This window comes from Lepus europaeus, chromosome 21 (genome assembly GCF_033115175.1).
Source record: "Lepus europaeus isolate LE1 chromosome 21, mLepTim1.pri, whole genome shotgun sequence".
NCBI lineage: Eukaryota > Metazoa > Chordata > Mammalia > Lagomorpha > Leporidae > Lepus > Lepus europaeus.
The window spans coordinates 59,177,115-59,203,683 of NC_084847.1; the positions used below are offsets into that span (position 1 = coordinate 59,177,115).

Genomic DNA, 26,569 nt, shown 5'->3' on the forward strand with positions numbered 1-26,569 from the left:
TGTGTCCGTACCTGGTGGCCAGGCTGGAGGGGAGGGGGGGTCAGGCTGAGGCTGGCAGACGTGGGACTGTGGTGTTCTCGCCAGTGTCAGGCCCGGGGCCCGGCTGGTGCAGCAGAGGCCAGAGCCGCCGAGGAGTCCCTGTGTCGCTGTGCGGCTCTGCTGTGCCGAGGAGGGGCCTCCCGGATGGGTGCTGTCCGTCCTCGGCCCTGGCTCGGCCCTGAGGCCCCAGGGTGGGCGCCTCCCTGTCGGGCAGGTCTCCTGTGCCCGGCTGCCTTGGTGCCCTCGGCACCACCTCCTCACATGGCTGGGGGTCAGCCTGTGACCTCCGCTGCCTCCCCGCGTGCCCCGTGGTTGCCGTGGCACGCAGACTAAGTGTGGTGCTCGTCAGAGTCTGCTGGAGTTGGGTGAAGAAGCAGATTCCTGGGCCTCGCCCGACCCGGCGTCTGTGTGAGGGCTGGTCCTGGGCGCGCGGTGAGGCGGGTGACGGTTCCCTGTGCTTGCGTTTTTTTCTTTTTCGCTGGATGGGCTGGGGGTCAGGTTCTGGGCTGTTCCTGGCGATTTCCCAGCGGGGAGGTGCCCTGGGGAGCTGCTGGTGGACTGGGTGTGGTGTTGGGAAGCGGCAGGCAGGTGCAGTCACGGAGAGGCCCTGGGGTTCCCGCTGTGGCCCGGGCTCGTTGTTCCCTTGTTCCAGCAGATGTGGCACGCGTGGCACAGACATGACACAGGGACACTGACCACGACGCTCACGCTGGCGTCTCCTGATTCTAGGAGCCCTCTGAAAGCCGTCCGGGGACCTGCAGTGGCCGGCAGGGTCTTGCTGATGGCAGGAGCCTGGCCTTTAGGGTGAGGTCTTGTCACCATCAGACGGCCGGTGCTGAGGAGCGGCCACCACTAGGTGGCACTCATCCCCTTGGCGATCCTGGCTTCCACTGGGAGCGGCTGGCGCCCCTCTGGCTCCTGCTCTGGGCCTTCCTTGCTGATGGCAAGGCTTTGGCTGACAGAGTGGGAGGGGTCTGCCCGTCCTGCCCCGACCAGGCTCTCGAGGGGCCCTAGGCCCGCGGACCTGCTCGGAGGATAGGCTCTGGCTGCCCCAGGCTCTCTGAGGGCTGTGGGCTTTGTCCCTGTGCTGGTCAGCAGGAAGAACCCTGAGATGCTAGGGGGGTGCACGGGGAGTAGGTGGGGTGAGCGCGTGAGCGTGTGGGGAAGCCTTTGGGGTTGGGGGCCTTGTTTGTCAGGCTCTGCCACCCGTGACAGAGCCCACACGTGGGGTCACGTGAGCTACAGGCTGACAGGCTCTGCCACCCGTGACAGGTCCAGCACATGGGGTCACACGTGCAACCCGACAGGCTCTGCCACCCGTGACAGGACTAGCACACAGGATCTCACGTGCAACCCGACAGGCTCTGCCACCTGTGACATGCCCAGCACATGGGCCAGGGGGCTGGAGCAGGGGAGGCTTCAGGACTGGAGAGCCCGGGAGAGAGGCAGTGTGGAATGTGCAGTTGGTGATGCACAGGCCCGGGCGAGCCAGGGCCCTGTTGGCTGGGGGACACTGGGCCTGCAGTCAGGGTGTAGACATCTCTTCTCCAGGCATTCAGAGTGGATCTGAAGGTTTTCCTGGCAGCGTGGGCTGAGCCTGGGAGTGGGGCGGGGCTCACAATGAGCTGGGCTGTGCAGGCGCAGGTGTGCTGGAGAGTGGCTTAGCAGTATGGGAGGGAGACACGGGGAGACCCCTTGGAGGTGCCTGTGTCGTCTTGGCAAGACCGCCTGGGTAAGGGAGGCGTCTGGGAGGCTGAGGCCTGGGAGGCGGTGGTCCCGGGAGCGCCAGACGCTTCTCTTGCCAACGTCACCCAGGTCCAGGTCCCTTCTCCAGAATGCTGGGGGCCAGCAGCTCCTAGTGACTTCGGAACGTTGGCATATCCACAGTCGGATGTCCTGGGAGGAGCCCTAGGCGGTGTTCTCGTGTGCCCGTCACGGGAGGCCAGGGTGAAGGCTTCACGTGGGCACGCAGACATTGGCCAGGGTGTCAGCCTGTGTGTGTCACTTGATGATGGAACGTTCAGAGCGAGCCAGGAGAGGGAAGACTGCTCAGCCAAGTGGAAGGCGTTCACACGGAGCTGCAGCTGCCACAGCCTTGGGGGTCAGACCCACGGCGTCCCCTCCGCAGGGGTGAGGCCTCCGCTGCGGCGCACACCCAGGAAGCCCGGCCTGTGCTGGCGGCAGAGCCAGAGCAGAGGTCGGCAGACAGCGGGAGTAAAGCCGTCTGCGTGGAGGCGCCATTGTTCGTGGAGACGTGAACAAGCCGGCTAGTACTGGAGATCGACAGGGAACGAGGCAGGCTAGTGTGCAGAAATACACCACGTTTCTTTGCAGGCCAGCAGCGAACATCGGAAGTGAATGACCACCTACAGTGGTAGAAGGGAAGTCCCAGCATGCACAGCAGTTTACCAGACACGTTCAGGTCTGTCCAGCGGAAACTGCAAGATGCCAGAGAAACTAATGGTGACTGCAGTATGGGAGAGATAAGGAGATGTGAGAGGAGAAGAACTCCCGTTCCCTGCCGGCACGGCCTCAGCCAGCACAGCGCTGCCGACGCCAGGCGTGGGGAGACCGCACTTCCCGGGGTGCCTCTGCCAGGAGGGTGCGGCAGACCCCCCGGCCCCCGGCACTGGGCCTAGGCCGGGCGGCCGTCTCCAGTCGCCTTCTGTACTTGCGACGACGGCCAGCAACAGAGCGGCGTCCGCTCCTCCTCCTTGGGTTCTGTGGCGGTGCTGCGTCTGCTCAGCACCAGGGGCACGCGGTGCCTGCACACGCGTGACAGAGGCAGTGCCGGGGGCTCAGCGGACAGCAGATGAGGAGGGCGAGGTGCGGAGGAAGGGGCTCTGGGTTTTGTGGCCTTGGTAGGCACAGCTGAGTACATACTGACCCGTTCGCTTCGCTCTGCGCCCCCAGGTCGTCATCCTGCCTGGGTCTCTCTGGCCGTGTCCCTGCTTTGAAACTGCCCGTGAGATGCCAGTTCACTATGTGAAAGACAGACTTACAGAGAGACAGAGACAGAGAGATCTTCCATTCTGTCTGCTGGTTCAGTCTCCAAATGGCTGCACCGGCCAGGGCTGGGCCAGGCCGGAGCCAGGAGCCAGGAGCCAGGAGCTTCGTGGCTATAGTTGTCCAGCTTGGGCTGCATTAGCAGGGAGCTGGATTGGGAATGCAGCATCTGGGACTCGCACCGGCGCCCACAGAGGATGCCAGCACTGCCGAGAGCTGCCTCACCTGCACCACAGCACCGGCCCCGAGTCACCGACCTTTAGCATACGAAGGACTGATGGCTCTGCAGGCTCCGGGGCTTTGGGGAGCTCCCACACAGACGGCCCCGTCTGCAGGAGGTGTAGGGCTGCGAGCTGGCGGTCTGCTCGCATGGACCCGTGTGTCCTGCACCCTCCCAGCCCTGGCCACAGGCGCGTGCGTGTTTCCGGGAGAAATCAATGAGCTGATTCTTCAGGTTTCTATCCAGCGTCTAGGACCTGGGACAGCAGAAACGGTTTTTGGAAAAGAACAAGCTGGCAGGCGTACACCGGCCGAGTCAGGACATGCCGTGGGCAGCTTGGGCGGCGACAGTGGCTCTGGCCTGTGGCTGGGCGTGTGAGGTAGTAGGACAGAACAGAAAGCTCTCGATGTGGGTCGCCTGGGTCTTGTTGGGCACGTCAGGGTGATCAAATGAGGTGGAGAGAGTGTTTCCCACCAAGCAAGTATAAAACAGATTTCTCCTGCTGGACGCTGAACGGAGCTCAAAGTGGGACGTGGGGAAGCTGGGGGCGGACACAGAGCAGGAAGTGAACAGTCAGTAGATTGAACCTCATCAGAATGGAAAGACGCAGGGAAGTAAAGGGGAAAATATGTGCAGCGCACACATCTGGCTGGAAGTGTTTCCAGAACTTAGAATTTGTGCAAATCGACAAGACCAGTGAGTTTTAGGATTTTATTTATTTACTTGAGAGCTAGAGTTACAGACAGTGAGAAGGAGAGACGAGAGAAAGGTCTTCCTTCCGCTGGTTCACTCTCCAAATAGATGCAACAGCTGGAGCTGGGCCAGTCTGAAGCCAGGAGCCAGCAGCTTCTTCTGGGTCTCCACGCAGGTGCAGGGGCCCAAGCACTTGGGCCACCTTCTATTGCTTTCCCAGAACACAGCAGAGAGCTGGATCGGAAGAGGAGTAGCCGGGACTAGAACCAGTGCCCATATGGGATGCCAGCACTGCAGGTGGAGGATTAACCGACTTAGCCATAGCGCTGGCCCCCGACAAGGCCAGATTTTTAAAAAATCTGCACTGAAGACTTTGAACATGGTGGCGACAAGGAAGAGACAGGGATGGCAGGTTGAGGGCTTGAGAGGAGGCTCAGGGCCCTGGTCCCTGGTGAGACAGCGGTGGGAGGGCTGAACCCAAGACCACCAAGCGCCCCAGCTGCTGGTGGGCCTCGGAACCACCACGTCCCCCACATTGCTCATGGTGGCAGAGAGCTCCACGGCCGCTCCGGACAGTTTGGCAGCTGTTTCAACACCAGCGTTCCCACGCCTGGGTGTGCTCGAGGCCAGGGGGAACACAGGACCTCGCGGACCTGTACAGAATGCGCTGTGAAACTGGGGTCACAGCCCTGAGTGAGAGCCCCAGGTGACCACGGGGCGCTCCTCACGGGGGCACGAGTGGACCTCCGGGCCTGGTTTCAGGCTGTGTGAGTTGCTTATCTGGGATTGTACAGAAGGCAAAACTGCCCTGCCTTGCCGGAGCTTTGTGCCACAGTGCAGGGCTGGGTGTGACGGGGGCCCTGGGGGTCCTGTGGGTGCTGATAAGCCTGGACTCAGCAGGGGCGGGGGCTGCACAGGTGTGTGCATGTCGGAACCTGGACACTGCGCGTTTACCACGTCGTGCCCGTGTGAACTGCCCTGCGAAAGCCGCTGTCTGCAGCAGGAGACGGGCTGCTCTGGGGGCAGGAGTTGCCCTGCATGACGTGGGGGCTCCTTGGGGAGTGGGGTGAAAGCCAGCCTGGGCGTGGGGGAGCAACCCCTGCCCTGGGCACTTAGGGGCCCTCGGCGCCCCTGCCCAGGCTGCCTCAGTCTGTTTCCCTGGATCTTTGTTGTTGTTTTTGTTTGTTTTTTGTTTTTGACAGGCAGAGTTAGAGACAGAGAGACAGGTCCTTCTTCCGTTGGTTCACCCCCCAAATGGCTGCCACGGCTGGCGTACTGTGCCGATCCAAAGCCAGGAGCCAGCCAGGTGTTTCCTCCTGGTCTCCCATGTGGGTACAGGGCCCAAGCACTTGGGCCATCCTCCACGGCCTTCCCGGGACACAGCAGAGAGCTGGATTGGAAGAGGAGCAACCGGGACTAGAACCTGGGGTGTCAGCGCTGCAGGCGGAGGATTAGGCTAGTGAGTGCGGCGCCGGCCTGCCTGGATCTTTGGAACTGGGGCCCTGGTGCTGTGGGCTGGCATCCCGTGGGCCGGCTGCTGGCTCCAGGTGGGGATTGCAGACTGAGGGAGCACGTGGTGCCTGCCCTCAGTCCTCAGTGCCTTCTGCCTGCTGCCCTGGCCCTCCTGCCTGGTGGCGCCCGGCCTCCTAGGCAGTGCCGGGCACGAGCTGGCTCTTCCCCTGCCCTCTTGGGCTCGGCTCTCTCTGCTTCTGTTCTGGACTTGTTCCCTTGAGTTTGTGACAGTTGTTCTGTGCCAGCAGAGAGAGCGCCACCGAGTCACTTCAGAGAGCCCCATGGTGCCCCACAGTACGCATGGGCTCGAGTTACCGAGTCCGTGTTGATGGACAGCCAGGTTGTTCCAGGGTTGTTTCCCGCATAAGCAGGGCTGTAGGTTGGATAAGTTCTTAAAAGAATTTTTAGTTTGAAAGTCATGCGTTTGATGGCTGGGACCTCTGTGCCCTGCAGAGGGCTTTGAACACGGCCGGGAACGGGGTAGCAGCGTGCAGAGCGAGTCCCCGCTGGCGAGGAGAGCGGCCTCTTCCGGGCGTGGCGCTTTCATGGCCTCACTTGGCAGTTCCTGTGCCTAGCGGAAACCATTGGCCTGTGGCTGAGGTGCCTTTGTTGTTTGGCTCCCGGCCCTGCCCTTTTGTGCGAGCCTACCCTTGTACCTGTCAGCGAGAGCGTGGGTGAGCTGGCCGTGGGGAGGGCCGCGCAGGACTGAAGTGGGCGCCGTGCCCTCCTGAAACGGCAGAGCTGTGCCCTGGAGTGCCGCTCGGGAACCCACAAGTGCTGACCTGGGCAGCTTCCCCAAACACTTGCAGGCTGGCCAAGTGACAAGTTGTGGTGCCGGTGTCCCTGACGGGTGAGGCCAATTAGGACGACAGTGAAGGGTGCGTGATCTCCTCCCGAGGAAGGAGCTAATTGACCAGCCGCCACGCTTTTATTACCCTCGTTAGCGCATTCAGAATTTGTGGCGGCCTGGGCATGCCTGATCGATACGGGGCGCTCCTGGGGCTGGGAAGGGGTGAGCTGCTGGCCACTTGCCCTCTCCAGCTGGGCTCTTTGGCTTCCTTTGGGGGTGCGAGAGGCGCGGTTGTCCTGGGCACTTGCAGTGAGTGGGGCCCTCTCTGTTGGTCCTGCGCGCTCATGCCTGCCTGTGCTACTGCTTCTGGGTCATTCATTCACCGTGAGCTGCATTCCCGGAGCCCACCGTCTGGAGGGGGAGGGAGCTCTCAGGGTGCTGGACTGCTCCCCCAGAGCCCGGGGCTGCCCCTTCCCCGGCCTGGTTTTCTCTAAGTGCCCCTCTCGCAGTCCTGAGCTTTGGGGCTCAGCAGAAGGGCCTGGCAGAGCCTCGTGCGAGGCGGCCGAGGAGCGCTGAGTGAGGGGCTCCTGTGCCCCCGAGGCTGATGTTGATGGTGAGGTCAGGCTGGGTCTCCTGGCTGGCCTGGCCTGTGACAAGGCCCTGGTGCCGCACCCGCTGGTGTCTCTGGGGTCAGTAAGTAGGCAGTAGTGTTTTCTCTGCGTGCTGGTGGATTGCAGGTGGGAGTTCTTGCGGTGCCAGTGGCCTCCCTGGCAGGCTCGTAACCCGGTGGGCAAGGACAGGGCCTGGCCACTTGTCCCTCCTGGGTGGCGCTGGGAGTCAGGTGGCCGGGGCCTTGGGGGGGCTGCACGGAGAAGTGCCAGCTCCTCGCCTGGCTCTCTCAGCACTTTCTGGGGCTTTTTCTACTTCTGTGCCTCCTTTGAATGGATTTGGAAGTTCTGAAGGATTCAGACCACGAGGCAGGCGCGTCTCAGTAGCTGCTCTCTGAGCCCCTGATGTGCTGGACCCCTGGTTGTCCAGGAGCTCCGTGGGCCAGGCCCTTCGCTCCTGGCAGAGCCCTGGAACCCAGAGAGGAAGCGACCATGGGAGGGGCTCTTGGACAGGAGGGCCCCGCTGTCCAGCACACCACGCCCGCCTGCCGCTGAGCCGCCAGTGCCTGGCAGGTGCCGGGGAGCCTTGTGTGGGGACTGAGGCCTGGGCTCCTACGCGACAGCCTGCAGCATCTGCTTTGAGGCCAGGAGACCTGCCCAGGGCCTCCCAGTACCGCGTGGCTGGGAATGCTGCCAGCTGCATCAGAAGCCGCGGGCCTTGCCGACCCCCCCCCCCCCCCCAACCTTGGGTCTCAGGCAGAGCACGTCTACCCAGCTGTTAGAACTTTCCAGAATCTGGGTCAGTCGACATCTCTGCCCCTCTCCTCCTGAGCACACTGGGCCAGGCTACCTGGGAAGATGAGCCCCCATTCTGCTGGGTGGGAGACGCAGGGTGGGGGGCCTGGGCTTAGTGGGGCAGGGGCCTGGGACAGGCTGGGGTGAATGGAAGGGAAGTGAATTATCACGTAAATGGGCCTCTGGGGATCTCACTCTGCGCCATCCTTTTGTGTGTTTCTGCTGTTAGGCAGGTGCACAGCCCTGACCTGCCTGTGGTCAGGCGTCCTGTGTACTTGTGTACTGGAGCGTCTCCGGAACAAGACGCTGAGGCAGCCACTGTCGCCCCGTGCGGCCTGTGGCGGTGCTGATGTCCTGGATGCCTGCTATGTGCAGGCCCGCGCCTGGCCCTGGCTTGGGGGTGTCCTCCCTGTCCTGGGCTGGTCTTGGGCATGTCCTGCGGATGGGGTCCTTCCTGTCCTGTGCTTGTCTTCCTGCAGAGAGAGGAGGTGGGGGTGGTCTGCCTGGGACCCAGGCCGCCCGTGTCCTGGGCAGTGGGGTGGTCTGCCTGGGACCCGGGCCGCCCGTGTCCTGGGCAGTGGGGTGGTCTGCCTGGGACCCGGGCCGCCCGTGTCCTGGGCGTGTATTGAAAATTGGGATCCTCCCTTGTCCTGGGCCTGCTCTGGACGTGTGCTCCTCTGCTGCCTCGGCGAGGTGAGGGAACTCTCAGATCACCACCTGCACCTGTTAGATGTGTTGGTGTTTGGGGGTGGGGAGCACGGGGGGCCGGATTTGTTTTTAATTTAAAAATTGTATTTGAGAAGTAGAGAGAGGGATTCAGACAGAGAGATTTCACCGTCCGCGGATTCACTCCCCACACACCTCCAGGGCCTGGGCCGAGCCGGGAGCCGGGAGCCGAGAGCGTAGTCCGAGTCCCCTGTGGGAGGCAGGAACCCAAGTGCTCGAGTGGCCACTGCTGCCTCCCCGGGCCCTCATCGGCGGGAAGCTGGCCGCAGCGCTGCAGCTGGAGTGGGCGTGGAACCCGAGCGCGGCTGTGGGGTGTGGGGGTCTTAACTGCGGGGTAACCACTTACTCATGGAGCTGGCTGGGTTTTTGATTTTTTTTTAACCTGCTGCTTTCATTGTTTTCTCTTTGAAGAAGTTTGTTTATTTTTATTGGTCTGATAGGCAGAGCAACACACAGAGATCGAGACAGTCAAGTCCTGACTGCTGGTTCGCTCTCCAGATGCCTGCAGTAGCTGCGGCTGGGCAGGTTGGCGCTAGGAGCCGGCACTCTGCCCGGTCCTCCCCGAGGGCGGCAGGGCCTGTGCCACTCGAGCTGCCACTGCTGCACCCCAGTGGCCGCCCCGAGGAAGCAGGCTTTGCAGTGTGCCTAGATGCTGTTGGCCCCCGGACAGTCCCCCACGAGTCCGTCTGGGGGTGCGGCGGGATCCAGACGGAGCTGAGCAGAACGGACAGCTCAGCCGCAGGAAGGGGCTCGCAGGGAGGCAGGGCTGTGGTCCGGGGCCAAGACAGTCACGAGCTGGGGACCTGGCAGGGGGCGGGGCTGGCCTGATAATCTGGGGTCTGCAGCAGACCTGCTCCCGCGCTGTCTGCCCTCTCTCGTGTGGCTGTGCAGAGAGAGCCGGCCCCTGGCCTCTAGAGCTCACTCTGGCCAAGGGGCCAGGGCTGATGGGGTCTCGTCCTCAGTTGTGGAGGTCAGGTTCACCAGCCTGTGGAGACTGGTGGCTGGGGCCGGCACCTGCGGTTTTAGCCACAGGGGAGAGGACCTGCCTGGGCAGGCAGAGCACGGTGTGGGCATGCGCGCCGGCGGTGGACGTGCTGGTGGTCGCGCTGCTGGGAGCTGGGCTGTGATGGAGAAGGCATCTTCTAGCTCCAGGCCTCGGGGTCCAGATCACCCCTGCCCCTGTCTTCCTGAGCTAGCCCTCGTCCACCCTCCCCTGCTGACTCCTCCGGCCGGCCATCAGGCAAGGCATTGCTTGGCAGTGAGTGAGAAGTGTGACGTGACCAGTCCAGGAGCCTCGGCTCGAGAGGCGTCCGTGCAGCAGAATGCCCGGCAAGGAGCGAGGGCATGTGAGAAAGGCTTTGCCGTGGTCGTTACCGTGTGGTCGGCCCGTGCGAGCCAGGTGGCGTGGTGGGAGCCCAGGCGGCAGGCGCCTTCAGCGTCCGTGCGCTCCAGCCAGGTGGTGGAGTCGGCTGTCGGGGAGTGTCGCCTGCGACTAAGTGTGGTGTTCGTCACAGCACGGGCTGTGTGACTCTGAAGTGGCAGACTGCTTTCTGAAGCTCTGTGCAGCCCGTTCAGAAGTCATGGACGATGACTAATAAGAAGCAAGACCAAAGCCAAAACCAAGAGAACCTGTCAGTCAGAAGATGCATCGAGCCCTCTCTGATTTGTTTGATTACTTGATAGGCAGGGAGAGAGGGCTTCACGGAGCTCCCATCTGCTCGTTCACTCCCCAAATGCCCCAGTGGCTGTGGCTGGGCTGGGCCGACACTGGGAGCCAGGCACTCAGGCCCGTGTGGGTGGCCGGGACCCAGCTACTTGAGCATCACGGTTGCCTCCCGGAATCTGCATTGGCAGGAAGCTGGAGAAGGAGCCAGAGCTGGGTCTTGAACCCAGGCACTCTGATGTGGGACGGTGGTGTCTTGACTGCCAGGCTAAGCCCCCCACCCCACTCCCCAATCGTTGTGTTTTCTTCTTGGGGTTGTCCTTCAAACATTGGAGCCCTGAGCGGTGCAGATCTGGGCTTAGGTGCTTGGGTCAGGCGTCCGGGTCAGTGGGGCTGTGGTTGTGTCCTGTGGGTCAGGAGTCCGGGTCAGTGGGGCTGTGGTTGTGTCCTGTGGGTCAGGAGTCCGGGTCAGTGGGGCTGTGGTTGTGTGTCCTGTGGGTCAGGAGTCCGGGTCAGTGGGGCTGTGGTTGTGTCCTGTGGGTCAGGAGTCCGGGTCAGTGGGGCTGTGGTTGTGTGTCCTGTGGGTCAGGAGTCCGGGTCAGTGGGGCTGTGGTTGTGTGTCCTGTGTGTCAGCAGTCCGGGTCAGTGGGGCTGTGGTTGTGTGTCCTGTGGGTCAGCAGTCCGGGTCAGTGGGGCTGTGGTTGTGTCCTGTCGGTCAGGAGTCCGGGTCAGAGGGGCTGTGGTTGTGTGTCCTGTCGGTCAGGAGTCCGGGTCAGTGGGGCTGTGGTTGTGTGTCCTGTGGGTCAGGAGTCCGGGTCAGTGGGGCTGTGGTTGTGTCCTGTCGGTCAGGAGTCCGGGTCAGTGGGGCTGTGGTTGTGTCCTGTGGGTCAGGAAGGAGTCCGGGTCAGTGGGGCTGTGGTTGTGTGTCCTGTCGGTCAGGAGTCCGGGTCAGTGGGGCTGTGGTTGTGTCCTGTCGGTCAGGAGTCCGGGTCAGTGGGGCTGTGGTTGTGTGTCCTGTCGGTCAGGAGTCCGGGTCAGTGGGGCTGTGGTTGTGTGTCCTGTGGGTCAGGAGTCCGGGTCAGTGGGGCTGTGGTTGTGTCCTGTCGGTCAGGAGTCCGGGTCAGTGGGGCTGTGGTTGTGTCCTGTCGGTCAGGAGTCCGGGTCAGTGGGGCTGTGGTTGTGTCCTGTGGGTCAGGAGTCCGGGTCAGTGGGGCTGTGGTTGTGTGTCCTGTGTGTCAGCAGTCCGGGTCAGTGGGGCTGTGGTTGTGTGTCCTGTGGGTCAGCAGTCCGGGTCAGTGGGGCTGTGGTTGTGTGTCCTGTCGGTCAGGAGTCCGGGTCAGTGGGGCTGTGGTTGTGTGTCCTGTGGGTCAGCAGTCCGGGTCAGTGGGGCTGTGGTTGTGTCCTGTCGGTCAGGAGTCCAGGTCAGTGGGGCTGTGGTTGTGTCCTGTCGGTCAGGAGTCCGGGTCAGTGGGGCTGTGGTTGTGTCCTGTGGGTCAGCAGTCCGGGTCAGTGGGGCTGTGGTTGTGTCCTGTGGGTCAGGAGTCCGGGTCAGTGGGGCTGTGGTTGTGTGTCCTGTGGGTCAGCAGTCCGGGTCAGTGGGGCTGTGGTTGTGTGTCCTGTGGGTCAGGAGTCCGGGTCAGTGGGGCTGTGGTTGTGTCCTGTGGGTCAGGAGTCCGGGTCAGTGGGGCTGTGGTTGTGTCCTGTGGGTCAGGAGTCCGGGTCAGTGGGGCTGTGGTTGTGTGTCCTGTGGGTCAGCAGTCCGGGTCAGTGGGGCTGTGGTTGTGTGTCCTGTGGGTCAGGAGTCCGGGTCAGTGGGGCTGTGGTTGTGTCCTGTGGGTCAGGAGTCCGGGTCAGTGGGGCTGTGGTTGTGTCCTGTGGGTCAGGAGTCCGGGTCAGTGGGGCTGTGGTTGTGTGTCCTGTGGGTCAGCAGTCCGGGTCAGTGGGGCTGTGGTTGTGTGTCCTGTGGGTCAGGAGTCCGGGTCAGTGGGGCTGTGGTTGTGTCCTGTGGGTCAGGAGTCCGGGTCAGTGGGGCTGTGGTTGTGTCCTGTGGGTCAGGAGTCCGGGTCAGTGGGGCTGTGGTTGTGTGTCCTGTGGGTCAGCAGTCCGGGTCAGTGGGGCTGTGGTTGTGTGTCCTGTGGGTCAGGAGTCCGGGTCAGTGGGGCTTGGTTGTGTGTCCTGTGGGTCAGGAGTCCGGGTCAGTGGGGCTGTGGTTGTGTGTCCTGTCGGTCAGGAGTCCGGGTCAGTGGGGCTGTGGTTGTGTGTCCTGTCGGTCAGCAGTCCGGGTCAGTGGGGCTGTGGTTGTGTGTCCTGTCGGTCAGGAGTCCGGGTCAGTGGGGCTGTGGTTGTGTCCTGTGGGTCAGGAGTCCGGGTCAGTGGGGCTGTGGTTGTGTCCTGTCGGTCAGGAGTCCGGGTCAGTGGGGCTGTGGTTGTGTGTCCTGTGGGTCAGCAGTCCGGGTCAGTGGGGCTGTGGTTGTGTGTCCTGTCGGTCAGGAGTCCGGGTCAGTGGGGCTGTGGTTGTGTCCTGTCGGTCAGGAGTCCGGGTCAGTGGGGCTGTGGTTGTGTCCTGTGGGTCAGGAGTCCGGGTCAGTGGGGCTGTGGTTGTGTCCTGTCGGTCAGGAGTCCGGGTCAGTGGGGCTGTGGTTGTGTGTCCTGTGGGTCAGCAGTCCGGGTCAGTGGGGCTGTGGTTGTGTGTCCTGTCGGTCAGCAGTCCGGGTCAGTGGGGCTGTGGTTGTGTCCTGTCGGTCAGGAGTCCGGGCCAGTGGGGCTGTGGTTGTGTGTCCTGTCGGTCAGGAGTCCGGGTCAGTGGGGCTGTGGTTGTGTGTCCTGTCGGTCAGGAGTCCGGGTCAGTGGGGCTGTGGTTGTGTGTCCTGTCGGTCAGGAGTCCGGGTCAGTGGGGCTGTGGTTGTGTGTCCTGTCGGTCAGGAGTCCGGGCCAGTGGGGCTGTGGTTGTGTCCTGTCGGTCAGCAGTCCGGGTCAGAGGGGCTGTGGTTGTGTCCTGTCGGTCAGCAGTCCGGGTCAGAGGGGCTGTGGTTGTGTGTCCTGTCGGTCAGGAGTCCGGGTCAGTGGGGCTGTGGTTGTGTGTCCTGTCGGTCAGGAGTCCGGGTCAGTGGGGCTGTGGTTGTGTCCTGTGGGTCAGGAGTCCGGGTCAGTGGGGTCGTGGTTGTGTCCTGTGGGTCAGCAGTCCGGGTCAGTGGGGCTGTGGTTGTGTCCTGTCGGTCAGGAGTCCGGGTCAGTGGGGCTGTGGTTGTGTGTCCTGTGGGTCAGCAGTCCGGGTCAGTGGGGCTGTGGTTGTGTGTCCTGTCGGTCAGGAGTCCGGGTCAGTGGGGCTGTGGTTGTGTCCTGTCGGTCAGGCGTCCGGGCCAGTGGGGCTGTGGTTGTGTCCTGTCGGTCAGGAGTCCGGGTCAGTGGGGCTGTGGTTGTGTCCTGTGGGTCAGGAGTCCGGGTCAGTGGGGCTGTGGTTGTGTGTCCTGTCGGTCAGGAGTCCGGGTCAGAGGGGCTGTGGTTGTGTGTCCTGTCGGTCAGGAGTCCAGGTCAGTGGGGCTGTGGTTGTGTCCTGTCTGTCAGGCGTCTGGGTCAGTGGGGCTGTGGTTGTGTCCTGTGGGTCAGGAGTCCGGGTCAGAGGGGCTGTGGTTGTGTCCTGTGGGTCAGGAGTCCGGGTCAGTGGGGCTGTGGTTGTGTCCTGTCGGTCAGGAGTCCGGGTCAGTGGGGCTGTGGTTGTGTGTCCTGTCGGTCAGGAGTCCAGGTCAGTGGGGCTGTGGTTGTGTCCTGTCGGTCAGGAGTCCGGGTCAGTGGGGCTGTGGTTGTGTGTCCTGTCGGTCAGGAGTCCGGGTCAGTGGGGCTGTGGTTGTGTCCTGTGGGTCAGGAGTCCGGGTCAGTGGGGTCGTGGTTGTGTCCTGTGGGTCAGCAGTCCGGGTCAGTGGGGCTGTGGTTGTGTCCTGTCGGTCAGGAGTCCGGGTCAGTGGGGCTGTGGTTGTGTGTCCTGTCGGTCAGCAGTCCGGGTCAGTGGGGCTGTGGTTGTGTGTCCTGTGGGTCAGGAGTCCGGGTCAGTGGGGCTGTGGTTGTGTCCTGTGGGTCAGGAGTCCGGGTCAGTGGGGCTGTGGTTGTGTCCTGTGGGTCAGGAGTCCGGGTCAGTGGGGCTGTGGTTGTGTGTCCTGTGGGTCAGGAGTCCAGGTCAGTGGGGCTGTGGTTGTGTCCTGTCGGTCAGGAGTCCGGGTCAGTGGGGCTGTGGTTGTGTGTCCTGTCGGTCAGCAGTCCGGGTCAGTGGGGCTGTGGTTGTGTCCTGTCGGTCAGGCGTCTGGGTCAGTGGGGCTGTGGTTGTGTCCTGTGGGTCAGGAGTCCGGGTCAGTGGGGCTGTGGTTGTGTGTCCTGTGGGTCAGCAGTCCGGGTCAGTGGGGCTGTGGTTGTGTCCTGTCGGTCAGGCGTCTGGGTCAGAGGGGCTGTGGTTGTGTCCTGTGGGTCAGGAGTCCGGGTCAGTGGGGCTGTGGTTGTGTGTCCTGTCGGTCAGGTGTCTGGGTCAGTGGGGCTGTGGTTGCGTGTCCTCTGAGACTGAGGTGCGGTCAGGCCTGTTGTGGACCGGCCTCCTCCCCATGGTAAGGGGCGCTGTGAGGGGGCTGGCTCTCTGGGGCCCCTGTCGCGTAGCTCAGAGCTAGTGAGCACCTGCAGGCTGCAGCTTGCCGGTGGCCACATCCGTGACTGCTCCAGGAGGCACCTGTGGCTCTGGCCAGGCTGTGGGCGCCATGCAGAACCAGATGCCTCAGTGGCAGAGTGGGTTGTGTCTTGCGCATGATGACTGCCTGCAGCTGTGGGAGGGGCCCCGAGTTCAGGTCCAGCACTCTTCTTTGTGGAAGGTTTCATTTGTTTGAAAGGCAGAGTTAGAGAAGGAGAGACAGAGAGGTCTTCCATCCGCTGGTTCACTCCCCAGATGGTCGCAACAGCTGGAGCTGGGCCATCTGAAGCCAGGAACCAGGAGCTTCTTCTGGTCTCCCACGGCAGTGCAGGGGCCCAAGTCTCGTGGGGCCAGCACTGGGGATGGAGGCTTAACCTGCTACGCCACAGCACCAGCGCCAGGTCCAGCACTCTTGGTCCTCCAGAAGCCCCACTCTGGTGGTTGCACAGTGTCTGGTGTGGTTGCCAGTTGGCGCCCGTGGCAGTCACCAGCATGAGAGCAGTGTGGGCCCAGCCAGCCGCGTCCCTGGACTGTGGGTCAGCCTGGGGCCTGGGGACCAGTCCCTTCCCCGAGACTGGCCTCCTGCTGTAGTGGGCAGCTGGATGAATGAAAGGCGCCGGTCTTCCGTGAGGCTCTGGGCCATGGGTTCAACTGCACAGACACAAAAAGGGGCAGGGGTTAGCTCAGCCATGAAGCCCCGGATGGGACCCGTGCATCCCATAGCACAGTGCCCGGGGTCAAGGCTGGTTCTCTTCTGCTCCCAGCGTCCGGCTCCTGCCTGCGGGGCAGTGGTAATGGCTCAAGGACTTGGCTCCCTGTGAGCCCCACTTTGAGTCTGGGCCTCTGGTTTGGAACAGACTTGTGTTGTACCTCTGTGGGATTTGCATGGCGCCTGTGAGGTAGATCTAAGGCCAGGTGTTTCTCCGGGCTGGACACAAGTGTTGGACACGAGGCCCCAGAATGCACTTGTTTAGTGCAGCCCTGTGTGCGGAGGGTGGCGCCTCCACTCCCGGGCTGTGCTCTGGAGCTGCCGGCTCTTCCTTGCCACTCTGCACTGAGCAGGGCTGGCCCTGCCACCTGCACCAGCGGGTGGTGCTGACTGGCCAAGGTCACCACCCAGGCCCTGGCACCATTGCCGGGTTGCTCCCAGGCCGTGGTGGGCTCTGCCCTCAGTGACCTCCGACCATCTGGCGTGCTCCGTGGTGCCGTGCAGCTGGGCCCTGTGTCTTTGTGAGCTCATGTGCTGCACGCACAGGCTGTGCTGGGGCACTGCCTGCCCGTTAGCACAGACGTGGGCTCCGAGCCCATCAGCTGGTGACTTCTCATGCAGACGGGATGGCTCCCAGCAGAACTGTGGCAGGCAGGGCATGCAGCCTGCTGGTGCACTGACCTACCTGCCGTTGCCTGAGCGCAGTGGCTCCTGGCAGGTTCTGGGATTTGCTCTTCAGGGAGGAGGTAGCCGGTGAGGGAGAGCGAGAGCAGTAATTACCTGGGAGAGGAAGCGCTTAACTTGGGAGGCAGCAACACAATGCTGTCTTGTTCACGGAGGCGGCCGAGTTAGAAGATTAGCAATTAATTTTTTATTATGTGCAAACTACTCCTCAGTTCCGGGGAACCCAGCAGCCCTCCCACAGCGGGGGCAGGCCTGTCAGAGCCCTGCTGCCCGTCTGCGTGGAGCTGCCGGAAGTGTGGACGGCATGGGGATGCGCAGTCCTCTGCAGCCCAGTCTCTGGAGATCGCAGTGGAAAATGCAGCCCCCACCCCCGTTTTGGAATAGAGACCTTGTGGCAGCTTGGCTTTAGCCTAGACTCCTTTCTTCCGTGGGAACTGGAGACTCAGAGCGGCGTTCCCCAGGTACAGAACTGTCCACTTGGATGTCTAGTCCTTTCCGTGCTTGCCCTGGTTGCGCGGTCTAGTGTGGGTGGCAGGCTGGACGTTCCCCACCCCTGCCCCAAATTAAAGCTTGTGTTTTCACTGACCGTTGCGGGAAAGTTAGAAAGGTTTCCCACTAGACTGTGCTGAGGGCGTCCCTGGGGCCATTGCTGTCCTGTCTCTATTTGGGCATCGTTGTGGTTTACTAGAGCTTAGCTGCAGTGCCATGGGTGTCCCAGCAGGGGTCGCTGTGGAGTCAGCGTCACCTGGTCCTTTGGGTATGGAGGTCTCCCTCTTGTGTTGCCTGTTTGGTGGCTTCATTTTCCTTGTGGGCGCTGTGACCAAACAGTAGCATCTGTGACAGATGGGATCCATTTAGGGCAGAGGCTGCAGGGTGTGTCTGCGAAGGGGCAGGTAGTAAATATTAAGGCTTTGAGGCCATATGGGCTCTTGGCAGTCACTCAGCTCGGCCTTGTAGCACGTAGTGGCGGGCCTGGGATGGGGGAGTTTGGCCCGGAACGTGGGACTTTTGATGCAGGCTGAGAGAGCAGGCTGTTGGCGTCCGTGAGTGGATGTGGTGGGCTGTGGCGGGCCGTGGGGCTGACCCCTTGGTTGGAAAGCCAGCGCACTGTGTCTCCCACAGAGCTCTCTGCTCAGATAGGACTGTGCTAACTTCCGGCCTCCTCTCCCGGTCGGCAGAAGCGGTGGCCTGGTGTGACCCTGTTTGAAGGTGGTTGGAGGGGACCCTGGGGTGGCTCAGCCTCCTAAGCTGCAGTGCTGGCGCTGGTAGTGTGGGCTGCGGAGGGCCCGTTAGCTGAGGTTCTGAGCAGCGTGGGGATTCCCTCCCAGGCTTGATGAACGCTCATTTCCGTCTTACATTTCCTCTGGACCCTGAGGCTCCCAGGAATGGGTGTTGCGGGCACGTCCACCCCGCCCCCCAGCTACTTGTCAAGAGCCCGTGCCAGGATGGGCTACCGTGGGGAGCAGGCAGGCAGGGAGCTGAGCCTGGGGGGACCTTGCACCCCTGGAGGGGGCACTCTCCTCCCAAGGTGGTGGCTCCCAGAGCTGGGCTGGGTGCAGCCATTGTCCAGGGTGCCACTGGGCCTGCCCAGGCCCCAAGGGCAGCTGCCCTGCAGGAACTGGGCGTGTCCTCCCCCCCCCCCCCAGTCTGGGCCTCCACGGCTTCTGGACCAGCTCCCTGAGACTCTGGGGTCGGGGTTCCACAGCTCCCTGCTCCCGGAGACGCTTGCCCCTGCGCGCCCTCCGCAGCACCAGCTTCCTGTTCAGGGCGCCTCGCTTTTGTTTGCTTGGAAACCAGGAGGGTCTGTCTGCAGCACTTCTGTCTGCTGACAACCCTGCCAAATTAATTTTATTTAATTATCTCCCAGGGCTAAGCTTGAATACACTTTGTGTAAATTCACAGTTTTTCCTTTTTCTAAACGAAATGGACTTAATATCCTTGTTAAAATCTGATTAAAACTAAAATTGAGTTTTTTGAAGTCTGATTATCCCATGAAATGGAATTTTTAAACCTAATTATGGATGGATTTGCATATACTTTTCAGCACCATTGAAAAGAATGTTGAAATAAATGTGTTAATGACATCCTCGTGTCTCTTTCCTTGGGGCAGGACGGTGGGCGGGGCTGGGAGGAGGGGAGGCCCCGCCCCCCCCCAGGAAGCCCTGCCTGGTCCCCTCTGAGCAGTGTCTCTCCGGTGGCTGGCAGCCTGTGTGAGCTGTCTCACAGACTGTCCACGTTCACAGCCCTGGTGGCAAAGAGGAGTGTCCGATCTCAGCCTCTGGGGGCGCCCTACTTTTTTTTTTTTTTTTTTTAAAGATTTATTTATTTATTTGAAAGGCAGAGTTAGAGGGAAGGAAGGAGGGTTGGTAGGTCTTTCATCCACTGGTTTGTTCCCCAAACAGCTGTAACAGTCAGGACTGGGCCAGACCAAAGCCAGGAGCCGGGAGCTTCATCTGGGTTTCCCATGTGGGTGCAGGGACCCAGGCACTTGGGCTGTTAACAGGAGCTGGATGGGAAGTGGAGCAGCTGGGACTCGAAACTGGCTTAACTCACAGGGCCACAGTGCTGGCCCCGAAACTGGATGGTCCGTGCGTGCGCCGTCCCAGGCTTTCCAGGGATTTCGGTCTTGTTCTGTGAGGCAGACCAGGGAGGGTGGGCCCTGGTCACATCGGGGTCACGCTGCCTGCCTGGTGTCCTGGCAGCAGGTGTGGTGGACGACGGCCAGACCACACAGAGTCTGTTGGGCCGAGAGGGTGGAGCAGAAGGTTTTGGCCGGTGTTCGGTGCTTGCGGGTCAGGCTACTGTGGAGGTTGGTGGTCTGCCCAGAGTGTGGGCTCTGGGTGAGGGGCAGTTCCAGACCTGGCAGCGTCCCGAGGCCAGCCCGGAAGCCAGGCCATGAGACTCAGAGGAGTGGGCCTCAGAAGGAGCCAATGGGAACCCTGTGGCTGCGGAGTATCCTCCCCAGGCGAGAATTCCCGGCGAGCTGGGCGGCCGAGCTGCTCTGGTGTGAGGAACAGCAGGAGCGAAGCGGAGAGCGGGGGCTGGGCGCTGTGCCTCCCGGAGGCTGTGCCCTGGCACCGGTGCCCTGGTCGGAAAGGCCGGGCGAGCCGCACCTCGCAGGTGCCGGGTGTTGTGTGTGGTGTTGCAGGGTGCACAGACACGGAGCTCCTGCAGCTGAAGCATGCGTGGTCAGCTCCCGAGGGCGGTCGTGTTCCTGTCCACCTGCAGCGGCCAGTCCAGCAACAGTCATGTCCTTAGGCACACTTTGTCTGATTTTTTTGTGGCCGTCTCGTCTTTGGGATACCAGGGAAACAGCCCCCTTGCCTGTTCTGTTACCACAAACCTCGTCAGGCACTTCCTGCTGGAAGACGCCCAGGAGCGAATTCACCTGCCAACTCAGGCTTTGTCGTCTGTGGACACTTGATTTACTCTGACGCTGGCCAGGACGGGCCCGCGTGGACGTCAGACACGGATCCTGGCAGGCCTGGGGACAGCGCGCGCCACGTCTTGATGTGGAACCCTGGGTGCATGTCGGGTTGCAGTCCCAGTGGGCAGCCGCCGTTGGCAGCTCTGCCTTAGCTTTCGCTCCTGCTGCTCAGAGCTCCCGGTTAGAAGAGGTGAGCGCTGTGGCCTCACAGGCCCTGCTCAGCGTGAGCGCAGTGTCCTGCCTGTCTGTGCCCCGAGGGTCCCAGCAGACTGTCAGAGCCTTGCAGAGCCCCGCAGCAGGTGGGCTCCTGCTGTCCCAGTGTTCTGTGAAGGCTTGCTATGTCTGACAGCGTGAGCGTGGTGGTCACCCCCACGGCCCCCAGCCGGGCACGGCCTCTGGGCAGTCAGGGCCCGGTCCTGCAGGGGCTCTTCCTTGAGATGGATGTTTTGAAGGAAGCCTGCCCCTCTCTGTGCTTTCCCTGGCCTGGGAGTGTGGTGGGGACCCGGCAAGGCTACTGTGATGGGGCAGGGGCTGGCCTCCGTGAGCTCAGTGCCCCGAGTTCACCCTCCTCGGAACTGGCTCATTTTCAGTTGCCGCGAGCTTGACCTTTGGATTCAAATGGCTGACTCTGGGGTGGGCGTTTGGCCTAGCAGTTAGGATGCACACACCCCGCACTGGGCAGCCTGCTGCTTGTCCAGCTCTCCTCCTGGCTGGAGCAGCAGGTACAGGCCCCAGCAGTTGGGTCTCTGCGACCCGCGTGGTTGACCTGGATGGAGTTCCTGGCTCCTGCCGTCGGCCTGGTCCGACCCTGTGTGCTCTGGGCAGTTCCTGGCTCCTGCCGTCGGCCTGGTCCGACCCTGTCTGCCTGGGACAGTTCCTGGCTCCTGCCGTCGGCCTGGTCAGACCCTGTGTGCTCTGGGCAGTTCCTGGCTCCTGCCGTCGGCCTGGTCAGACCCTGTCTGCCTGGGACAGTTCCTGGCTCCTGCCGTCGGCCTGGTCAGACCCTGTGTGCTCTGGGCAGTTCCTGGCTCCTGCCGTCGGCCTGGTCCGACCCTGTGTGCTGTGGGCAGTTCCTGGCTCCTGCTGTCGGCCTGGTCCGACCCTGTCTGCCTGGGACAGTTCTGGCTCCTGCCGTCGGCCTGGTCAGACCCTGTGTGCTGTGGGCAGTTCCTGGCTCCTGCCGTCGGCCTGGTCCGACCCTGTCTGCCTGGGACAGTTCCTGGCTCCTGCCGTCAGCCTGGTCAGACCCTGTCTGCTGTGAGCAGTTCCTGGCTCCTGCCGTCAGCCTGGTCAGACCCTGTGTGCCGTGGGCAGTTGGGGAGTGAACAGCAGGTGGGAAGTCTCTGTCTCCCTCTCTCTGTGGCCTTTCAAGAAAAGAAGGGGATCTCAGAGGATGCTAATCGTTGCTTTTATGGGAGGGGGCGCTTTCAAAGGCACCTGCTCTGGTGACTTTGATAAGCTGTTAAAGGTGTTTCTTGATGAGGTTTTTAAAAAAGATTTAATTATTTGGAAGGCAGAGTTACACAGAGGCAGAGAAAGAGAGAGAGAGATGCAGAGAGAGATCTTCCATCCACTGGTTCACTCTGAAATGGCGGCAACAGCCAGCAAGGGGCCTGGCCCCGGGCCATCTTCCACGGCTTTCCCAGGTGCATTAGTAGGGGGCTTGATTGGAAGTGGAGCAGCTGGAACTTGAACGATGCCATATGGCGTGCCAGCGTCACAGGCAGCGGCTTTGCCCCCTGTGCCACAGTGCAGGCCCACCGAGGTTTCGGTGAACGTTGGAGATAACCTGCTACAAGACAGGCCATCGTACTTTGGAACGCCGAGTGAGTTTCTCTTTGCACTTCTCTCTCGTGTTGAGAATGGCATGCCGAGGGGTTGCTCGTTGCTGGAGTGTGAGGGTGCGGAGAACAAGGGCCTGGGCTCTGCACTGTAGCCCCTGACCCTGGGGCTCCCCGGCTGTGGATGCTGGCTGACCTTGGGACGGCATTGCCTCCAGGCTGTGCCTGGCCTTGCGCTGTTACCTCTCGTGCCCCTGCCCTGCAGAGAGTGGGTCCATCCGGCGCCAGGCGGGCTCTGATGGCAGAGTCCCGAAGGCTTTCCCAGGCAGCCCTGGGTCAGCACTGAGAGCCAGGCCGCGTTCAGGGCCACATCTGCCCCGTGCGCGTTTTCTCCTGGAGACGCGGGGTGAAATGGCCGTGCCGGGCTTGTGTCTCTGGTGCCAGGTACTCAGGCCTCCTTGGCCTTTCCTTTGCAGTCCAAGCCGCCTGGGGTAGAGATGTTATCGCCGATGTCGTGACTGCTGTGTGACCTGCAGACCACAGCTCCTCGCTCTGGAGTGGGCATCGCGCTGGGGGCCGTGGCGCCATGCAGCCTGGGCTCAGGTCCTGGTGTGTCCCCCTGCCTGGTTTCCAGCTTCAGGAACTAGTGCTGCTGTAGCCCCTCCTGTCTTGGGGCCCAGGAAGGGAACCCCTGGGTCAGCCTTTGGCCTCGGCAGCCTCCTGGGTGTTGCGGGGCATCTCCTGGTAGGGAGCAGACCAGAGTGTCCGTCTGCGCCCCGTCTGTTAGTGAGCCCCCGGGCTCCACGCCGACGCGCAGTCCTGCCTCTTCCAGCAAGCCCACCCTCAGCTGCATAGGTTGCATCACGTTTCCAAGGCTTGGGGGACTTGACTGAGTTCGTGGGGACGCCCAGCAGGGGCCCAGCCAGGCCCCTTGGAAGGCACTGGGGTTGCGGTTGCTTCAGCTGCCCGTGCTGCCTGCAGCCCTTGATATGCGTGGGCCCGAGTGACAGATCAGCCGCTGAGGCTCTGGGGTGTAGGCCACGTTCCGGCTCAGGCTTGGACTCTAGTCCTTGTCCCCTGCAGGCCCCTCTGACTCGACACAGGACCACTCTCGGAGTGGACGGCCCTGGGCCCCCCGGGGACACCCGCGCCTCTCCCGGAAGAGTCACCACCACTGCCTGCAGGCTGGGAGAGCACGTGGCACCTCCCGGCGGGACGTTGGCAGCTGCTCGCCACCTCCATGGCCTCAGTCTCCCGGCAGTGCCCAGGGAAGCAGCCGCGCCGCCTCGTTCAACTTCCAGAGCAGTTTTTGCCCCGGGCCTCCATGGGAGGAACTTTACGGGGAGGGGAACCGAGACTGTAACTTCTGAAAACCTGCTGGGCCGGCCACGTCCCATCCCGGCCCTTCTTGCCACATTGACGAGACCAGAGCTGGCCAAGGCTCCCGCGAGCGAGGTCAGAAGTCAGACGAGCCTGGTACAGGCGTCATGAGCAGGGGCTGCTCTGAGGGTGCCCAGCATCTGTCGCCTCCTCTGGTTGATCGTGCAGTGACTCCCAGCTCGGCCCTGGCCTTGTTGGTCACTGTCCTTCACTGTGTCCGGCGACGTCTTCTGTCATGGGCGTGTAGAGTGAAGGGCAGGTGTAGTGACCGCTCTGTGGCCTCTGTCTCTTGTACCGGTTCCCTCACCCCAGAGGCTGGCACTCCGCCTGCTGGAGCCAGGCACGAGCTGTGCGCCGCCTCCTGGCTCCTGCCTTTGTGCGTGCGGTGCAGCTTCCCTGGCTGCGAGATGAGGCTCGGATGGTGCTCCTGACCACCCCTCGTCCGGCCTCACGTGTGCCCTGTCCCCAGTGCCCAGGCCTGGCTGCGTCGTCTTCCATGGCTGGCTTTGCCCCACTCGTGCCAGGGCCATGGCGGACCGAGCGCTGGTTTCGTCCTCCTGCTGAAGCTGGTGCCGGAGCCAGTTCTCACGGGCTCAGCTGTTGGTTTGCTGCTGACTCCCCCTGGGCTCTGGACTGTCCATTCTTCACCCAGCTGTCCACACATCAGCTACGCCCGTTGTGCCTCCTGGAGGGCTCTAGCCCAGCTCTGCCTCGTGTCGCAAGGAGCACCCCTGCTCCTTCCCACCTCTCCTCCCTGGCTGTGAGCACCCCTCTCCTGTCCCCTCTCCTCCCTGGGTTCAGCACCCCTGCTCCCTCCTCACCTCTCCTCCTCCCTGGCTGTGAGCACCCCTGCTCCTGTCCCCTCTCCTCCTCCCTGGGGTCAGCACCCCTGCTCCTGTCCCCTCTCCTCCTCCCTGGGTGTGAGCACCCCTGCTCCCTCCCCACCTCTCCTCCTCCCTGGGGTCAGCACCCCTGCTCCCTCCTCACCTCTCCTCCTCCCTGGCTGTGAGCACCCCTGCTCCTGTCCCCTCTCCTCCTCCCTGGGTGTCAGCACCCCTGCTCCTGTCCCCTCTCCTCCTCCCTGGGGTCAGCACCCCTGCTCCTGTCCCCTCTCCTCCTCCCTGGGTGTCAGCACCCCTGCTCCTGTCCCCTCTCCTCCCTGGGTTCAGCACCCCTGCTCCTGTCCCCTCTCCTCCTCCCTGGGGTCAGCACCCCTGCTCCTGTCCCCTCTCCTCCCTGGGTTCAGCACCCCTGCTCCTGTCCCCTCTCCTCCTCCCTGGGTTCAGCACCCCTGCTCCTGTCCCCTCTCCTCCTCCCTGGTGTCAGCACCCCTGCTCCCTCCCCACCTCTCCTCCCTGGGGTCAGCACCCCTGCCCCTGTCCCCTCTCCTCCCTGGCTGTGAGCACCCCTCTCCTGTCCCCTCTCCTCCCTGGGGTCAGCACCCCTGCTCCCTCCCCACCTCTCCTCCTCCCTGGGAGTCAGCACCCCTGCTCCTGTCCCCTCTCCTCCTCCCTGGGTGTCAGCACCCCTGCTCCTGTCCCCTCTCCTCCCTGGGTGTCAGCACCCCTGCTCCTGTCCCCTCTCCTCCCTGGGTTCAGCACCCCTGCTCCTGTCCCCTCTCCTCCTCCCTGGGGTCAGCACCCCTGCTCCTGTCCCCTCTCCTCCCTGGGTTCAGCACCCCTGCTCCTGTCCCCTCTCCTCCTCCCTGGGGTCAGCACCCCTGCTCCTGTCCCCTCTCCTCCTCCCTGGGAGTCAGCACCCCTGCTCCCTCCCCACCTCTCCTCCCTGGGGTCAGCACCCCTGCCCCTGTCCCCTCTCCTCCTCCCTGGGTGTCAGCACCCCTGCTCCTGTCCCCTCTCCTCCCTGGGTTCAGCACCCCTGCTCCCTCCTCACCTCTCCTCCTCCCTGGGTTCAGCACCCCTGCTCCCTCCCCACCTCTCCTCCCTGGGGTCAGCACCCCTGCTCCTGTCCCCTCTCCTCCCTGGGTGTCAGCACCCCTGCTCCTGTCCCCTCTCCTCCCTGGGTTCAGCACCCCTGCTCCCTCCTCACCTCTCCTCCTCCCTGGGTTCAGCACCCCTGCTCCCTCCCCACTTCTCCTCATCCCTGGGGTCAGCACCCCTGCTCCTGTCCCCTCTCCTCCCTGGGGTCAGCACCCCTGCTCCTGTCCCCTCTCCTCCCTGGGAGTCAGCACCCCTGCTCCTGTCCCCTCTCCTCCCTGGGGTCAGCACCCCTGCTCCTGTCCCCTCTCCTCCATGGGTTCAGCACCCCTGCTCCCTCCTCACCTCTCCTCCTCCCTGGGTTCAGCACCCCTGCTCCCTCCCCACCTCTCCTCCCTGGGGTCAGCACCCCTGCCCCTGTCCCCTCTCCTCCTCCCTGGCTGTCTGCCTCCCTGCCGCTCAGGAGAATGCGTCTCCCAGGACTGCTGTGAAGGCCCCGTTGTGAGACGTGGCCAGTCTCGGGCACCTGTGTCCTGTCCTCCCCGCTGACCACTGATTTGACTGACCAGAACCGTGGGCTGCCAGTCGGCTTCCTACAAACTCTGGGACGCGTTGCTGCCATCTCGCTGGATCCCAACGCTGTGGCCAAGCAGCACGGAGCCATTTTGCCTCCTGGCTGCCTGCAGGGTGCCCCCGTGCCCCCGTGCGCCTGGATGCTCTCCCGAGCCTTGGTGGTAGTGGCGCGGTGCTGGGCTCACGCCCGGTGGCCCAGGGCCTCTGCAGGCTGCTTCCTCTGGTGCCCCCCCCCCCCCCCCCCCGTTGTTGCTGTCGGTTCTAGCAAGGCCGTGTGGATGGATCTCAGATGGCAGTTGTTCTCCGGGTCTCTGTTCTCACTGGGTGCTCTCCACCTCTGCGGCTCTGTGTTGATTTATTGCCCCATCTCTGCTCGCACAGTTCTGATTTCCCAGAGCTCCTTTTGTGCAGGGAATGTTCTTTTCTCATGGAATTCTTTTCTTGATTCAGTATCTTCTCTTGTTAAAATATCCGTGTCTGTCTCTCTGCAGGTGGTGGATTTTTTTTTAAATTACAGAGAAACACACACACAGCGGCAGAGAGTGATCCCCCATCTGCTGATCCATTCCCCACATGCCTGCAGGGTCCACAGCTGGCCTGGGGCCAGCGCCAGGACCTGGGAGCTCTGTCCATTTCTCCCCGGACACTTGAGCCGTCGCTGCTGTCTCCCAGGCTCTGCATTAGCGGGAAGCTGGAGTCAGGAACCTGAGCCGGGGCTTGAACCCAGGCTCTCTGAGGTGGGCCGCTGCTGTTCGGCAGTGCCAGCGTGCCGATGCGGGCGGCAGGACTGTGGGGAGGGAGAAGTGAGAGTGCTTGCAGGTAGCACTGTTGCTTACAGAGAGCTTACCGAGGTGAGCGTGGCAGTCCCAGGACATACCATCGGGGCGGAGGTTGGCACGTAGCCCCCGGTTAGGACACCCGCGTCCCCCATCCCAGTGCCGGCTTCCGGGTGGGGCTCCCCACCGCAGCTCCCTGCCGATGGGACCTCAGGAGGCCGCGGTTCCGGCTCAGGGACGGAGTTCCCGCTGCCCGTGTGGGAGACCAGATTGAGTTCCTGGCTGCTGGCTTCACCTGGCCCATCCCCAGCTGTTGCTGGCATCTGGGGAGTGGAGCAGTGCACAGGGGTCCTCTTTCTGTCTCTGCTCCTCTGATTAATTAGTAAAGTAAAAATTAAAAATCAGTGTACAGAGAAAGATGTGACTTCTTATATCCCAGCAGCAAATATTGGGAAGTGACGTTTTAGGAACTTTTAGTCAGGCTGTCCTAAGTAATCCGAACACGCGGGACTGAACTTGTCAAGGCATCCAGGACCTGGCTTTGAAAAAGGCGGTGCACACGATGGCCAGGGCTTGGGGTCAGA

General features: G+C 62.6%; 1 protein-coding gene across 2 annotated transcripts in view; it reads left to right on the top strand.

The window, feature by feature from the left end:
- MAD1L1 (mitotic arrest deficient 1 like 1) overlaps nt 1–26,569 on the top strand; it is a 312,783-nt gene that overhangs the window by 16,133 nt on the left and 270,081 nt on the right. The window lies entirely within an intron of this gene.